The sequence below is a fragment of the Adiantum capillus-veneris genome, chromosome 9, assembly GCF_014529385.1.
Source record: "Adiantum capillus-veneris isolate H3 chromosome 9, ASM1452938v2, whole genome shotgun sequence".
Taxonomy (NCBI): Eukaryota; Viridiplantae; Streptophyta; class Polypodiopsida; order Polypodiales; family Pteridaceae; genus Adiantum; species Adiantum capillus-veneris.
Window position 1 is genome coordinate 80,090,356 of NC_140939.1, and position 19,291 is coordinate 80,109,646.

A 19,291-nucleotide genomic window follows, 5' to 3' on the forward strand; every position below is an offset into this window, starting at 1 on the left:
TGTGTTGTGGTGTAATTTACTCAAGCTATGTTGAACAAGTACGAATCTCGCTTTGATTGGTCATGACAGATTTGTAAGAAGATATTAATGCAACAAGCACCCTCCCTCCCTTCTCTCTCTTTCTCACATATGTAATTGTGTTTGCTTGATCACTGCCGATACATTTCAAAGCAGCCCGAGCTCTCTCTCTCTCTCTCTCTCTCTCTCTCTCTCTCTCTCTCTCTCTCTCTCTCTCTCTCTCTCTCTCTCTCTCTCTCTCTCTCTCTCTCTCTCTCTCTCTCTCTCTTCTCTCTCTCTCTCTCTCTCTCTCGCTACGCGTCCTAGTTCGCATCCAAAACTAGGTGGTGCCCCAAATTTGTGTAGGGTTAGGTTGCAGGTTTGTGTGTGTGTTGTTGTTTTTTTTCCAACCCCAACCCAATTGAACAGCACGGGAGCCTAGAAGAGTGCTTGGAGGCCACTCTTCTTGTTGCCTGCCACGGACCGCCTCACCGTTAGAACATATAGAGGTAAGATTAGCATGGAGATAAGAGTTAAAGATCCATGAATAGACAAAATACTGATAGAATGTAAGAATGAAGGCCTCATTCCCAATTTGGTGCAATTTTTTACAAACAGTGCATCCTCTCTGTGGAGAGAGATAAGTGGGTTATGCTTGTATTTAAGCCGCAAGGTAGGTGGCTTACTATCAACATGAGAAGAGACATCTGACATGTTTGAGCACACGCAAGAGAAGCATGATATGAATGCAGGTTTTTCTAGTCATGGCAGTAAGCAAGGTTCTAAAGAAAACTAGAGCTCACCACACCAACAAGGTGGCCATATATGGTGGATTCTTGGCACACTCTTGGGAATCATAATTTTCAATCCTCTCTTTGCACGAGCCAAGATGCTCATTTCTCCTCTCGCTACTGGTGGTTACAAATTTGGTCCTATTTGGAATGCAAATTTTATTGTTCCGACACTACAGACAATGATCCTATTCTTTACTTGGGATCCAGGAGGACACTGACACAAAGTTCTGGAAGCCATGGGCTTCCCATTTAATCAACCGACACTATTTCAAGGAACAAGCTATCACCTGGACCTATTGTAAATTCATAAATATCCCAAAAATCTCACCAATGGCCAAATGAAATGGGTAGTTCAGAAGGAAACTCGATATTGGCTCCTACAGATCAGTTGAAGAAGAATCAAAGTCAGAGCTAGAGACATGAATTTATCTAGCCAAAAGGGCAGGGCTAATGATAGCCAATTTTTGAAAATCAAGAAAAAAAAAAGAAAAAGATTATCTTTTCTTTGCCTGAAGCTTTGGCGATACCGTCGAAAGGCTCGGCAATGCCTTGGTCAAACCTCACGGCCCTAGCTTTTACTGGCATGGCCTCCTCACATGGCCCCCCTCACTTGGCTAGCCTTATCACCCTCTTCCCTCTCGTCCACACCCCGTTGTCTTCACTCTCCCCTCCATCTCTCCCCTCTTGTTTTCTTTCCACCGGTGGACCACTGCCGTATCCTCCCCTATAACCCCCTCCCTCAGTTAGCTCTCACTCTCTCTCCCTCTGACTGAGCGGCCACGTGGGCATGGAATGAGATATACCACTCTCTCTCTCTCTCTCATTTTCCCTACACACCTCCCTCTCTCCCTTCTCGGCACACACTCTCTCTCCCTCATCCACTCCTTCTCTCCCTCATCTCTCGCTGACAACTCGCTCTCTCTCTAGCTCTTGTCAATGGACCACATGGTAGAGGGCTCAATCCTCCTCTCTCTCTATCTCCCTTGTTGCCTACAAGAAGTGGACGCAGCCTCTCTCTCTCTCTCTCTCTCTGTCTCTTATCTACACACACACATGCTCAAGCTTACCTTCTCCCTCCTCTGGCCCGCTATTCCCTCTCTCTCTCGCCCACCCCATTGAATCTCTCCCCTCCTCTTGTTTTTTAGATGCCATGCAACCCATCTGGGCGGTGGATAATATTCTCTCTCTCTCAACCACACACCCCTACCCTTACCCCACTTCGTTGACAACCCCCCCCTTCCCTCGCTCTCTGTCAGCCGAAGGTGGCCGGACTTCTCTCTCTCTCTCTCTCACTCCCGATTAAAGCATGTGCAGATGCAGATACGATTATCTCTCTCTCTTACCCACCCTCACCATTCTCCCCCATCGCCACGTCACCCCTCCCTCTCTTGCTCTCTCTATGTCACCATAGCCTGCAGGCAGCCATCCCACTCTCTCTCTCTCTCATTCTCGGCCCATGTGGGCGCAGTATATAGAAAACTCACTCTCTCTAACACACACACACACACCCATACACACACACACACACACACCTCCATCCCCTCAGTATCCCACCATTTCCCCGCCCCCGCTCACTCACGTTATCTCACCCTCTCCCTCGCTTTGTGTAGTCGGCGAGCCTGCAAGCCAAAAAGAAAAAAGACTTTTTAAACATATATATATAAAATATATATAGTAATATATAATTTATTACACCCTCATTCCCACACACACATTCTCGTTCACACACACTCACCCACATGACACACACAACCCCAAGCTATACACACGTATATACACAAAGGATAACATATGCACTCACATTCAACGCACACACCCCTATTACGCGCACGCACATTTAAACATATATACACACACATGCACGTACACACACAGTGCATGCACGCATTTACATACCCACAATGGGTAAAAGAGGAGAAGGAAATCAATGACGACACCAACATAAAGGAAGGACGGCCAAAAGCACGCGTCACCGACACCAAAACAAGAAAAGATGTTGAAGGCATGCCCTAACCGACGATCCCGAAAGTGACGAATGTGCTACACCAATGCACCAGCAAGGCGGTTGTTCATCGGCATTGCATCCACACGGCCCTCTTCAGTAAAGATCCGTAGGTTGTCATCATTTTTCTAGTTTCAAACCAAATCTTGTAAAAATCTCAATTTTGTAAATTCTCATCGCTCTAGGTGATGGTCATAAAGGCCCACCGATGGGTTTTCCTTTTAATATTTCCCAAGACAAAGCAAAGGTCAACCACCCAAGGCCCATAGCTTTGCTTTGTCTCCCCTGATTAGATTACCCTAATCTAAAGCAGCCAGCACCTATAAAAAGGCACTAAGAGGTCGCTATCGGGGGGGGGGGTCAAGTTCATCGGAGCACTTGGTAGTATTTTGGTGGGAGGAATTGGCAACATTTGTGTCACAAGAGAGGGGACTTAGTGTAGCAATTTTCTTTGGGAATTTGTACTACACACTCATGCTAGCAAGATTCTCGTGTCGGTGAGTCATCTCTAGAGAACGCACCAACTAGGCTCACTATCTCTCCCTCTATCTCTCTATCACCATGAATTACCACCTCCTCAAAAATAAGGTTGCTATAAATATTGCAAGAAAATAATTCTCCCTCACACCCCCGAGGGTTTAATCAGCTGACATTTTTCATGTGTGTGTGTGTGTGTGTGTGTGTGTGTGGAGAGTCCGTGATATTTAAAATCACCGTTGTCTGCGTCCTAGCCGCTCAACGCTAGGTGGTGCCCCATGTTCGCTTCACCGTGACCGGCTTGCGGTGTGCATCGGCTCCCGGCGTTTTCAAGGCCGTCGAGGTTTGTGTCGCGCTTTGTGCTCGTCAATATCAATATACATTACATACCATGATACCTGTCCGTTAGAAATAAATTATCCTCAGTTTCGAAGATAAGAATCTGAAACCATACTTATCAAAATAATGGCTAGTGAACTGGCTCGCTACTACTGCACGCTCCCCCCCCCCTGTTGCGCCTTCACTGCCCCTCACCCCCCCCCTCTCTCTCACCCTCGCACTGCCTCTAGCCCCCGCACTGCCCCCCCTCGCCCTCGCGCTGCCTCCCTCGCCCAGCCCATCCCTCCACCCTTGCCTTGTGTTGCTCACTGCCCCCAAGCCCGTCCACTGCCCCCATTCCCTAGTCGTTTCTCCCTCCCCCCCCCGGCCCCCCCGCAGCCTCTTGAACTCTTGCTCGCCACTTTTTCCATCCCCCCATCCCCCCCCCCCCCCTGTCCTCATCGTTCCCGAAGGTCTTATGCACTTGGCTCTGCAACACTTCTTCTTCGGACAAGTGCTTGGCGTATTGGGTTGCAAATTTTCTTCACCGTCCGCTTTTTCGACTCAGTAGTAGACAGAGATGGAGGCTCCAGCTCCGCCACAGAGGGACTCGCCTGAAGCCCCCTCTACGGACCACGATGAGCCCACCATTCGACTTGCTCTTTCACCGATAGAGCAAAAGAGCCTTGCCGCAGAGGTAGAGCGCTTGCAGGCGACTTCTGTCATCTGCAAGGTTCTGGGCACCCGCCCTAGCAGAGGAGAGCTGCGAGACCTTCTCTAGGCTCGCCTTCTCGCAGAGGTGGGCAAGATCTTGGATGTCCAGATTATGGGACGGGGGTACTACCAGATCGAGTTCGAGACTTCCGAGATGGCCTCCAAGGTCATAGCTATGAGTCCACTGGCCATCCGAGCATCAGGCGCCCACTTTCAACAGTGGAGACATGGTTTTGACCCGACTTTTGATGTGCTAGTAGAGGAGGCAGACATCCCCATCTCAGTCTGCTTTCCGGGTTTACGGAGGGAGTACCTTCCACTTCTCTTCAAGATTGGCTCCGCCATCAGGATTGTCCTGGAGACACCTCGTACAACAGCATCAGTAGCTACCAAGGCAGCTAGCATCCCTTCACTTTGAGTTTTGGTCAGAGATACCCCTCCCGAAGGTCATCCTTCTGCCTCGGGTGAGTGGGGGCTGGTTTAGACATAGTGTGGAGTACTCGGGTCTCCCGAACCAATGCTGCATTTGTAGACAGATGGGCCACCTTAGCGAAGGCCTGTCCACGGAGGAGGCCACGACCTACACCTCAGCCTCAGCCCCAACCTGCCAAGGGCACAGCGCACAGATTCAGAGCCACCCTCCGAGCCTGGGGCTCCAGCGGAGGAGGGGTGGCAGTAGGCCCGTGGCCGTCGACGCCAGGGGCCACAGCGACATCCTGGCACTCAGAGTGGCCCTCAGGTGCCTACAGAGCAACAGTGGGTCCCATGGGGAACCGCTTTGGTCCTCTTGAGCAGGAGGAGCCCCCTACGCCAGCCTCCACCTCCGCTTCACCCTCGCCAGCCGCCCCACCTATAGATTTCCCCTCCTCCTTCTCATCCCCTCCCCCAGCTTGTGCTCCCACCCACTCCCCACCTCGCCCCCCTGTCTCTGTCGCCCCACCCCGCTTCTCTTCTCCTCCGTCCCCCCCTCCTTCTACTTCAGTACCACAGTCGACTCAGGAGACTGGTCCCTCGCCGACGGCTAGGAGATCTCTTGGCAGTGCCTTTGCCATGAGTCTCCTAGCGAGAGAGGGTCAGCCCTTCTTGCGGCCCCCTCTATAGATTCAGACATCTTCCCTTGCAACTATCCCTCGTGGTCTGACGACGAGCATTGACCTCCGACCCCGCTAGGATTTCTTTGATTACGTGTTCTCGCTTTCTCGACGATTCCACAGCAGACCATGAGGCAGTCTGCTTCAGGGTCCACGCTTTGTTACTCGCCGCTAGGGGGACAGAGGCCTTGGACTTAGCATTTGGTTTCTCCTTCCCACTCCGTGGTAGGACCGAGACAGAGTGGTCCATCCACTCAGTGGTGGGATGGTTGCATACACAGGTTCTTGAGTTCTCTCACCACATGGGAGAACTTGGAGTTACAGATTTGCTGCAAACTTTGCGGCCACTGTCCAAGTTTGCGGTGACACCCCCAGACTCAGTAGGATGTAGGCACATTGTGGTGTACTTTTTGCTAATACGCAGTGTTTGCCTTGCTATGTCTACATTCATGAGGACTCCTGGACAGAGGAGGTTTCTTTACGCACAGCTCGCTCTGCTTGGGCTTGGGCCAGGCACTCACTACAGTCTCACCTATCTAGAGGACGCTCGGATGCAGATTACTCCCCATCCAACCCAGCCTCGAAGATAGCCCGTATTCATGCTGCGGCAGCATCTGTTCTCTCTCACTCCCCATGAGGATCGTCTCGTGGAACATGCAGGGACTAGGTGGGCCCCAGTTTCAACGACAGCGGGGTCGATTGTGTCAGGAGCTTCAGTGTTGACTTGTGGGAGGAGATATTGATCTCCTTATGCTTCAGGAGCACCATTTGTCTGAGAGCCGCATTCGGCGATGTGGTCAGATTTTGCGTGGACGTTATGATACCTTTTGGTCAGCTACTTTTGGTACTGGAGGCATCCAAGGTGGGTTATGTATGACTATTGCGGACTCATTGCAACAGGCCATTGTGGGCAGAGGGATTATTGTGCCAGGCACGGTTGAGTGGATTACTATGCAAGTTCAGGGTGGCCTTTGTGGGCTTCCTGAACATCTATGCACCCAATGTGGCGAGTGCTCGTGCATAGTTTTGGTCACAGATTGTTGAGTCTTTGCCACAAGTTGACCATTGGTGTGTAGGAGGGGACTTCAACATGTTGGAGGACCCTTTTGACAGAATCGAAGGCATCCATGCTACCGTGCATGGAGTCGAGTTAGCAACTTGGGAGAGGTTGTGTATGAATTTGAGGGTCTCGGATACATGGCAGCATTCTGGCTTTGTGAGGCCTCAAGAGTCTTGCCTTCTCTAGATTGGACCGTAGAGTGGGAGGAGTGAATCTATCGCCGATAGATCGCTTCTACACTAGTGACCACTTCAGTGACTTAGGGGGATCAATGGGCATCCTGGTAGGGACATCCTTCTCGGACCATGCACCAGTGATCCTCACAGTGGACAGATAGGCAGAGGAGTGGGAGAACGATGCTTTGCATCCCAGAGTGGGTCTTGTTGGACTCAGCACTCAGAGAGAGGGTAGAGGCTCTCTGGACAGAGGGCATGGACAGCCATGCTCTACCTGCAGACAGAGTGGCCTTAGGCTTAGCTCAGCTTAGCCACTTTTTTCTCCAGGAGTCTTTGGCTCGACGGGCTGTAGTGAGAGAGGAGGAGCAGCGTCTTAGACGAGGCATTGCTTCACTACAAAGGATGCAGGAGCAACATCCAGACAGTCCATGGTTGGAGGAGCAGTTACAGTAGGCTTGACAGGAGCTTGCTTGCACAGAGGAGAGGCGCCATGAGTTTGCCTTTCACCGACAGGCATCTCAGTGGACTCAGGTGGGTGACAGAGTGACAAGTGTTTTTTTTGAGACAGTGGGATCTTGGCACTCGCATGCCAAGGTCATTCAGTTGAGGAGACCCAATGGGTCAGTTGTTTGTGAGCCCAAGGATATGCGTGCATTTGCTACTGACTTTTACCGTGAGTTACTGTCCGCCCGCTGAGCCCTAGTCAGAGAGACAGAATGCATGTAGGGAGAAGGTTTGGGCACAAATGCCTTGTCTTGTGACTGAGGAGATGCGCCAGAGGCTAGAGATACCTCTTCAGCTTGAGGAGCTGCACACGGCTCTTAGGGCCCTCCCTTGTGGTAGATGTCCAGGTGAGGATGGGTTGAGTCCGAGCTTCTTCTTGGAGTACTGGGACCTGCTTGGCCCAGCTCTTTGTAGTGCCTTTCAGTACATTTTGCACACAGGAGTGATACCGGATAGCATGAGTGAGGGCCTGATTTACCTCATTCCAAAAGAGGGTGGCTCCTTGGATGAGATTCGACAGTGGCACCCCATCACCATCCTCAACTCAGCCTACAAAATTCTTGCCAAGGCTCTGAGTTTGAGGATTAAACCACTTTTGGAGAGCCTTATACATGGGACTCAGACAGGTTTTGTCAAGGAACGCAGTATCCTTGACAACATCTTCACTTTCTGGGATGCTTCTGCCTTGGCACGACTCCGTGGGAAGGACCTTGTGATTCTTCTTCTCGATTTTGAGAAGGCATACCATAGAGTTGACTGGGACTTTCTAGAGGGCACTCTACGCAGGATGGGCTTCTGAGATGCTTGGATCAGAGGGGTGTCAGCTTTGTACAAATAGGCTCACAGTCAAGTGCTTTTGGCAGGAGGTAGAGGTGAGCGCTTCACGCTCACAGGATCGGTTAGATAGGGTTTTCCTCTTGCCCATTTTCTCTTTCTGTTCTATGCGCAGGCGATGAGCAGATTTTTGGTGTCACAGCAGGTTGGTCTGAGGGGCTTAGCACTCCCTATACGGGGAGATGAGCTTCTGGACGCTGAGTTTGCCGCGACGACTCAGCCTTGTACCTAGAGGGCTAGGAGGCCAATTTACACAGATGTGAGCAGGCTTTGGAGACCTTCTGTTGTGCATTGGGCGCACTGATCAACTGGAGAAAGACATTGGCTTTCTCGACTGGCAGTGCTCCTATGCCAGATTGGATGCCAGGAGAGGGTTTCAAGTGGATTCCTCCAGGGACTGCAGTTCGGTACTTGGGTTGTCAGGTTGGTTTGGACTTGTCCCCCGAGCATCAGATTGCTCCTCTTCTCCTGTCCATCAGGAAAAAGCTGTTACATTGGAGCTCAGCACGACTTTCACTGGCTGGTAGAGTAGTAGTTGCCAACCAAGTGTTGTTGGCGACTATGTGGTACATCCCTTCTTGCTGGATCTTCTCGAGTTCTTGTATCAGCGAGGTAGAGAGGCTGATCAATAACTTCCTTTGGTCAGGTCGCGACACTCAGATTACCCGAGTCAAGGTGGCTTGGTCAGTCATCACACTTCCTTGGTCTCAGGGAGGTCTTGGGATCATTGATCCAGCACAGCAGAGCAGAGCCCTTCTTAGGAAGTTCGTCGTGAGAGGAATTCTTGCAGGCGAGGAGCCCTAGAAGGAGTTCTTGCAGCAAAGGCTTCGTGCCAGGGTGCCTCAGTCAGGAGGCCCTTGGCAACCTTCGACCAGATGGATCTTTACAGAGTTGCGCGGAGTTGGTTCGAGTAGGAGACTGGAGGACCGATTCGCTGTGAGTTTGCTTCGATCTTGGGAGCTCTTACAGCGTGGCCTAGAGCAGAGACAGTCGACGTGCACGAAGGAGCGCCTACCACAGCCCCTCATCTCGAGCCCCATGGTTAGCACTCATAGAGGCTAGTTGGTTGGGAGTCCGCCTCGTGTTTCTTGGGGTCCCATGGCAGTAGGTCCAGCGCGCTCTCTAGGTGCCTGGCTAGAGTTCACAGGTTTGTCAGAGGAGGTGCAGGCTGTCTAGCTACAGGGCATGAGAGGGGTGCACAGCATGTGTCAGGACATCTCAGAGTCACTTCCAGCTGAGTGGCTCGCGCCTCTCGAGCCAGTAGCACCCCGGTGGATGGGAGTCTTCACACGACTGGAGGTTCTCATTTCAGTCAGGGCTCTGTCCCAACCCTGTTCTTCGAGCTTCAGGGTGGGGGACGATTACAGCGAGTTGCAGTAGAGGCCCCGCAGGTAGCAGAGTGTTGTTTCCAGGGGATCCAAGTTGTGGGCATTTGTGGGAGGACTTGCGTCATAGACCCTGACCCAGCAGCTCTTGAGACAGGACACTGGAGGCTATGGGCTTGGGAGTGTTGTCCACTGGCATGAGTATAGTGGGATCCTAGTGAGTGGCTATGGAGGGACCCCTTCTCTTATGCAGACTGCCCAGGAGTCCCCTTCTTTTAGTACACTGTTCGGCTTGGATGTCATATACTTGCAGCACAGAGAGAGGCCCGCCCCGCTGTAGCACGTCATTGGCAGGAGGAGGGCCTCAAAGTCGAGTTCTTGGCTGATTTTTGGCAGAGGCTGTGGGACTCCAGACAGCCGAGGCATGTCACCTTGTTCTAGTGCCTGATTGCACACAGAGCCACAGCAGTAGGGAGCTGGCTTGTGCATAGTGGTCTCTTGGCCGCATGTGCAGCCTGTGACCAGTTGGTGGAGAGTCAGTGTCACTGTCTTTGGGACTGTCCCTCGGCCCAGCAGGTGTGGCTACGAGTTCTTCGGTTGATGTCTGCCCTCTCCACGGCTCGACAGCACACTTGGGGGGCAGCGGCTTGGTCCACCCTCACGGGCCCGACACTCCAGCCTGCTACAGATCTTACTCCACAGGAGTGGTGCAATGAGAGATAGGAGTGTTGGGAGCTCATCAGCGGCCTAGCTCTCTGGTTCATCTGGCGGGCTCGCTGTTTCCGCATCTTTGAGGCTCGCCCTGTGCCACCAGCAAAGAATGTTCGTGACTTTTGGCTAGAGCTGATCCATACTCTCAGAGGATAGCTTGAGGGACTACAGGGCAGCTCCGACCGCATGCGGCAGCGCCGCGAGGCTTTCCTTTTACTCTGGCGCCCTGGGCCTTTCTACACCATTGCTCAGGGGGTGCTCATATGGCACTACTGTCCACCTGTGTGGCTCTTCCCTCCTCCCATCTCTTGATTTAGCCTCATTGTATATATGCTGTTTTTTCATTGGGAGAGTCTCCCCATCATGCTTGTTGTAGCCCTCTCTTGCAGAGGTGGATGTAGCCCTATGAGCAATTTTCATTAACTAATAGAAGGATATTTTTCTCAAAAAAATAATATAATGGCTAGTATTATGTGCCAGGAGTATCACATACTGAAAGAAAAATTCATGAATTTAAACAACATTTCGTATGCCTATCGCAATCCACATACTACATATTCTACTATCCCATATCGCTAGAATAAGGAGTATATGTCATACGTGATGTATGAGGATATCATTGGTCACATGTCTCATCATTTAGTAAATCGATTCTCGTAAATCTCAAGTCTAATTTCATGAATAGCTTTGTAGCAGGAAATCATCATATACCAAATTGATTCTAAATCAAAAAACGAGTCCAAATCCAAATATCGTACATTTATATATTTGGTAACAAAATCATACTAGAGATAGTGGTGGCCAACCATTGCAGCATGAGTTTATGATTGGTGCTGCCTCAACTAGAAAATCTACACCAATGAGATGTGTTGCCTAAATTAGCGAATCTACACTAATGTTTCCTCAACCAACAAATTCACATTTATTTTGGTGCAGTCTGTAGTTTATTGCTGTGCTTCTTAAATCGGAAAATTTTCACTCATGCTGTCTAAATCAACAAATCTACACTTATAACTAGTGTTTTTTAGATTGGTAACTTTACACCAAGATAAGCATTTACACATGATTGCCTAAATCGGTGAATTTGTGTGTATGTGACCCATTAACTAGACAAGGTATAATAAAAACAAAATATTTATTACTTAATTGGTACCAAATTGGAGTAGTTCGAATTTTAAAGTATACTCCAAATGAATCATACCAAATCAACCAAGCTCATTTAAGTGGATGTATGACAAGTTATCTGAGTGGAGACTCCAATCAATGTACGTAAATTTCCATAACATTAGAAAGAACTGAATTTACATTTTATAACACATTGTACATAAGTATAGGGGCTTTGTCTTTTAAAAGTGTCTGATGGTACTCTTGCTTGTTGCATAGTTTCCCGGGTTTCAAAATATTTGCAAAGAGAATCACTTGAAAGAAATTAAATATAAAAGGAATTAATTTATCAAACCAAAATTGGGGGATTGTCATATAGAGATTGCAGGAAAACTGGAGATCTGAAGATAAGTACGAAAGTAAAGTAAATAGTAGGGTGGTGTATTAAAGTAGGGGATTGTCATATACAGAGTGCGGGAAGTTTGAGAACTTAAGATAAGTACAAAATCAAAGTAACCAATAGGGTGGTGTATTATATATATGGTATCTCGGTCTAAAGATTATATAGAGAGAGCTTACTTATCAAATATAATTAAAATTATCTTGCTAGATGTATACCACCAAAATGCATTGAGACTTTTCATACCTAGATGTTCCCTAATATGATAGTATTGTACTTTTTCATAGTCCATAGCTCGGTCCTACTTTTTCCACCTATCAAGTGTACTAAATAGCATTTTGTAAGTCATAAACCAACAAATTTACATAGCTTGCAAATTCCCCAAGAAACTAACCAGGATATACATGAACAAAGAGAGATAGAGAGTGAGGGAAAGAGAGAGAGAGAGAAAATGTGCAGGTGTACCTCTTAGAGCGGAGTGCTATATTGGCATGGTGGTGAGAGAGAAGAGAGGAGAAGAGAGAAGAATAGACAAAGGCATTGAGTGAAATCTCCCCACATGCAATAGAGAGCATTTTCCTCTTGCACGTATTTATTTATAGATTTCTTAAATGCTTCAATGAATATACATTGGCCAACCAAACATAAATGGTCAGAGTTCATAAAGAATACTTGAATAATAGAAACTATATTTTTTTTTATATTTTTTTTAAAATTTTTTTTGATGTACTTTTGCATAGCCCGCGTACCTCTTGGAGCAGAGTGCTACACCAATATACCAAGAGAGAAGAGAGAAGAATAGACACAGCCACTAGGTGAAATCTCTCCCCGTGCAAGAGAGAGAATTTTCCTCTTGCACATATTTATTTAAAGTTTTTTTGAATGCTCAAAATGAATACACATTGACCGGCCGGACATAAATGGCCATAGCTCATAAAGAGCACATGAATAAAAAAATATACATGAATGTGATGAACTTTTGCACAACCCACAACTCCATCTTACTTTTCCACCTATTAGTTGTAGTAAATAACAAAATATTAATTTCCATTACACAATCTTCTCTACATTCCATCAAAAAACTGTCGAGTTGACAAGTTGCACCCATCTTGCAGCTACATTCTGATAGTTAGGATACTTGATGAGCCATGCATCCCATCGTGTATTGGGTGTAGTTGCAATCAATTCAGACTTCACTTCAAGTGCAAGGTGGCAATAACATAATATTCTGTAGAATTTAACCTTGTTGCACAAGATATATGTAGAGTTTTTTTGGGCAGCTTCGTTCAAAAAAAAGCATACAAAAATTTATATTTCTTTTGGATACATTTTACCACATGGTTTGTATCCAATAGAGTTTTCTATATGGCACCCAAATAATCTCTAGATACTTAGCTTGGATAACCTTTCCTGTAGCCTTATATTTGGATACATTATCTATGACAATATCAGTCACATTTTTGGCCCATCTTCCCTTGCTATTGCATGCTCGTATACCCCTGTTAGATAGTCACTCATCTTCTCTTTCAATGAGGGGTCTACAAGTGACAATACTAAATGATAATCAATTGGAGACCTTGATGATTACCATATCTATTTGAAATATGAACATGAAGTTCTCATACTCCATCTTATATCTTTAACACTAGACTGGTAACCTAACAGGACATAAAAGTGTCCTTTCAAGGTTTTGGAAAAATTTTCCAAAACCATAGTAGATCCACTCATTTTGAAAAATCTTTTCATGAGCTTATAGTTCAAGGACTACTACATATGGAAAAAATGAGAAACTTGTAAGATTTCTCATCCCTTGGTCACTACAAGCCTCCAAAGTTTATGGACCAGTGCATTTTGCCAAAAACAACAATTTCTTACGGTTGATTGCATGTAAATAAGAGTGGGGATTTTTTTTAGGACATGAGTTAAAATGACTCGTTAACTTCAATGGGTTGGTGATCAAAATATATGGTTGCTTTTACCTCAGTAAATTGTTTTTGGGAAAAAAAAGTTGCATTTTTGCCATTCTGCGGACCTATCATCAAAGTTTCTATAGTCACGCTCAATATAGATACTATATGCATGTTTTCTTAGTTCGATTTGGGCCTTTAGATTCAAAAGGAGCCATGGAGCATGTCAAAAAGATAATGGATCTCTTACTAAGTGGAAAGTCCTAAATACAGCAAACATGAAAAAACTGGGTTTAGCATTATGACCTCTAGAAACCCATAGAAACTACTCAATATCTAGCCAAGTTTGTAGTTTATGATTAGATATGGTTACTACCTACAAAATACACACAATTGGCCTAAGAAACTAGCAATATTGAGAAAGTTATACTTGCTACTCTAAAATGTCTCGTATTCTTCAAAAACTCAACCATCATCATATACTATGCTATATAGCGTATTAGGTCCCCCAAAACTCAAGGAAGATTAGATTGATGTTATACATTACACTTTCACAATCAAAATTGAATTTGGATATCAAGAAAGCCACCCAAAAAATCATAAAAGTGTTAATTTTGGCCAAAAAACAGGATTATGCAATTCTTGTAAGTTGGTCATAACTTTCAATTTTAACACTTAGCTCTCCCTACAAACATCAAAACATGTTGAGAACTATGAAGGCTTATCCTCTAGCAATCAAAACCTCACAAACATGAAGTTTAGAGTAGTATAGTTGCAAAAACTTGAAAAAAAACCAAAAACAATACCCGTTTTTTCACATAGTTTAGGTTCAAAAATGTTGTGCAAGAGTAAGGTTAATGTGAAATTGATACTCCAAAAAAATTGTCAAGTTTTTTTCAGCTCATAAGGCAACTTTGTGGATATATAGCACTAAGAAATTCATTTTCATACTCTTCAAATAATTCAAGCAAAATGGTCACTTAACAGGACACAAAAGTGTCCAAGGACATAAAAGTGTCCTGTTACCATTCTAGTGCTAAGAGACTATCTATCTACAATGCAAGCATGTATATACCCTCACATAGTATGATAGATCTGCAATCCAAATCAAGATAATTAAATATAAATATCTTTGGACATGCTTTTCCTAAATTCTGATTCTAGTGAAAGCATAGTGTGAATGGCTCTACACAATACTAAAAAATGTCTATCTACCTATGTTCACTTTAACGTGAGAGAATCTTTGCACATCTAAATTGAACACTAAACTAAGTAAAAATAATTTGTATTACGTTATGTTTTGCAAATTGATTACCTCATGTGAGAGTACACTCTAAATACCCTAAATTATGTGACTAATTCACTTCTAAGTGCTAGTTATCTGAACACATGGCAAGTGAATTCTATAACTAAACACCTTGCATAGAGTGAGAGATGAATCTCTACACAACATACAAGGCTTACACTATTTAAAAAATATATAAAAATTTGAACACATTCATTTTTAACTATTTTTCATCAAAAACAATTTTTAAACTATTTCATTGATTTGGAAGCTACTTCTAAAAGTAAAAGAATTTGTTTTATTTGCTTCAAATGTTAATTACTTGCTCAAGTGACAAATGTAGCAAATGTGCATTGTTGTCTGTTTTTATACCATTGGGTTTTAACAAAAATATTTTTGATCAAGAAACTAAGAAGTTATACAACACCCCGTCTTTGGTGACATGGCACTCTATAGCATAGACGTATAATATGGAGGAACAAATTATACATCTATTATTTTCGTAGTATTCATCTTTTGAATAACAAATAATGATACTTAGATGACATCATAAAATGATAATCTCAATCATTGCAAATCAATACAAAAGAACCATATGATATAATAAATCAACTCTATAGAATAATAATCATTTCAATCATAATAAGTCATCATAGAATAGCACCATGTTATATTAAATTTGCAAGTCCATAGAGTAAGAAATCAACATGGGACAACTACATGGAAGAACTCCATAGAATAAAACCATCTTGATCATAATACATTATCATAACTAAATTTTATGAGATAATGATAACAAAGAATTGTGAATCATTGTAAAAAGGTTTATAAAACAAAATAAATCTCAATTAAAGTAAAGCACCATCATATATCATGGAATCATGGAACAACCCCATGGAAGAATAGTCATCTTAGTAACAAATGGTCAATACGTATGATTTATAATCACCATGAAAGTGCATCACGGCCTCATGAAATAATAACCATATCAATAAAAAATAATTAGTAATCATGGAAATGTATCATGGCATCATAAAAAAACTCTTGAATATAAAAGAGTAATTATATTCACCATGGAAACGCATCATGACATCATGTAAAAATTCCATGGAATAATAATCATGAAAATACATCGTAGAGTAGTAATCAAACGATTTAGAATCACCATGAAAACACATCATAGTCTCATGAAATAACTCCATGGAATAATAGCTATCTCAATAAGAAATAATTAGCATGACCAATTAGTAATCATGAAAACGTATCATGGCATCATGAAAAAACTCTTTAATATAAAAATCTAAATGTAATTATCATGGAAACGCATCATGGTATCATGAAAAACCTCCATAAAATAATAATCATGAGAATATATCATGGAAACACATCATGGCATTCGTTAAAAAAATCTTTAATTGATACAAACAATTTGTAGTCATCATGGAAACTTATCATGGTATCATGAAAAAACTCTATGGAATAATATTTATCTCAGTAACAAACAATTAATACGAATGATCTATAATTATTAGGAAAACACATCGTAGCCTCATGAAATAAATCTATAGAGTAATAATTATCTCAATAATAATAATTAGTACAAATGATTAGTAATCATGAAAACACATAATGACCTCATGGAACAACTCTTCAATATAAAAAACTAAATGTAATTATCATGGAAACGCATCATGATATCATGAAAAAACTCCACGAAATAATAATCATGAAAATATATTTTGAAAGAGTAATCATGGAACTGCATCATGGCACAACTCTAATCATCATGGAAATACATCATGGACTCATGGAATAATATTCATCTTAGTAACAAAAGATTAGTAGTACGAACAATTTGTAACAATCATGGTATCATGGAATAAATATTTAATCATTATGAATGATTTGTAATCATCATAAAAATACATCATAGCATCATGAAAACACTATGGAATAATAACGAGAAACCAATACAAATGATTTGTTATCATGATGGCATCATGGAACTACTTCATGTAATAATAACCATCTCAATATCAAATGACCAGTACGAATGAATTATAATCATCGTGACATCATGGAACAACTCCATGGAATAATAAGCATCTTAATAACAAATGATCATAAGAACTCATTATGAGTAAAAATCATAAATATTTGATGTTTGTATTAAAAAAGAAAATGTCAAAACGTATCTCATTGTTGAATCATTAAAACTATAACTATTCAATATCCATATGCAAAGAATAAAATGAATCAACAAACCATAACAATATGACTAAGTTACTCATGATAATCAAATTATTGAAATTATATTTGTATATGCATGTATATAATATCGCCATAAATATAATGGAGCCCCTAATATGCATATGCTCAGTGATCCCTATGAACAATTTATAATCATCAAACACATCCTGGAATCACGGGACAAGTCCATGGAATAGAAATTATATCAATTATAGACAATCAATACGAAAAATTTGTAATCATCATGAAAACACATCATGGCATCATGGAACAATTCCATGGAATAATGTCCATTTCAATGATAAATGATTAGTACAAACAATCTATACACAATTGAATAAAGAAAAATAAAAATATCTAAAGTTATGTAATTTTGATCTAAATCTTGTGCATATATCAAAATATATGTGATGCACATAAAGAATAAAAATGGAGATCAATCAATTCATCTACTTCTTTCAATATGTAAATTGAATTGAAAGAGATGTAAACTCAATATATTTAATTATTGATATAAAGCAAATAATGATAAATCAAATATAATTTTAATATACTTGACTCTTAATCTAATTTCTTTTTATACAAAGTAATTATATGTGATACATGAAAAGAAAACCGAAGATTCACACAATAAGAAATTCAACATATATGGGTTTGAAAATATACAAGCTCTTACCTTTTGACATTTTTGATTCAAAACATATTGAAAATAGATGCCAACTAGTTGTAAATTACTTTTGATGTAGAATTTGACAAATCTATCATGATGAGAAACTCTAAAATGCCCAAAATTTTTAAGAACAACTCTTCAAATGTTGAAATTAGAGTTTTGAGCAGAAAGTTATGACGTTTTTATGTCTTGTTGAATTACAGATTTTTGCGTGCACTCTGTGAAAAGTTGCAAAAGACTAAATACACCCTATTCTTGTGAAGAAAAGGTAGCCATGCTTTGATACCATATTGAAAATATGGAGGAAGAGAAGAAAAAAGAGGCGATACGCAAAGAGTGCAACCCCAAAGTATGTAGAACACATTGGATGGTATATATAAAGCAAACCCAAGGCTATATTTAGAGTAGCTTCACATATAAGATTAATAAATCATACATAAAACAATCTTTAAACTATAAGACAATGTCATCATATGAAGAGTGATGTTGAGTTTCAATTCTAGTAGAGACTTAGATTATTATCACTATGTATATCTATTCTTGCTTTCTAATGGCTTATTTGACTTGAGTGTGAGAAAAGTGGATTTTTAAATTTTTTGTGTTCAAGTGCTGCTTCGTTATAGAGAAAGTTTTATTTGCATGGATGAGAGATAAAGTTTGTATTTTTTTGCTAATTTCTGGGTTGAACCAATGTCAAAAAGGCATCCCCAAAATCATATCAATACCATACAATGTGGTACGAAGAAGAAACTATGTTTATGTGAAAATTTACCAATGCAAAATTCACCAGCAGCTTGAGTTCTACACTTGAAATTTTTATTACTACAAATAGTATTTACCTTGTGAGGTGAAGAAAACTCAGAGAGAGAGAGAGAGAGAGATCTATTGTTCCAATCATGCAAAGATGAAATCATGACTACTACCATCATATAAGAGAGTTGTGATATCATCACCCTTAATTGGGTCTTTAAATTTAAGTAAAGTATACGGAGATATAGGAACATCTAGAGATGAGTTCTCATTGGCATCATATTCGGGATCATCACATTGTTGGCTTCAATTCCATTGTTATTGAGGATAGCATCTTCTATGAGGTTAATTGTTGCACCATTTGCACGACTCTTGTTGTACGGTCTTTGGTTGGGATTATGTGTGAGGTTGGTCATTGAAATAAATATTTCTCTTAGTAGTGTTGTTTGGGCACTTATTTGCATAGTGGCCAAACTGAGAACATTTTAAACATTTCACCTTTCTTTTTTCATTGGAAGGTTGAGGAGGAAGTTGATTGTTTGAAGGATTTTGGTTGCCCCTCTATTGCATATTTTTGTTGTTGTTGCCAACAATGAGCTACTAAGGGGTACTAGAATTGTCAAATCTTTGTCTCTTGAAAGAAGCACAACTTTTATTCTTTTTCGTAACTGTCTCATCGTTTGTCCTGAATCACTCTGTAGACCTTCAAAAGGACGCAAGCACAAGTAATAATAATAAAAAGTATCACTTTCTTACGAGTTTTCTTGCCATGCAGTTAGAGTTGTGGGCAATGGCTTCGATCATGCCAAGTGGCCACTTGTGGGCTCAAAGATTCACCTTTGGCTCACCAAGTAACCAACAGAGAAATAAATCTAACTAGTCTTGCTTGGTGGGCCTTTCTATATAACATCTATAGAATAGA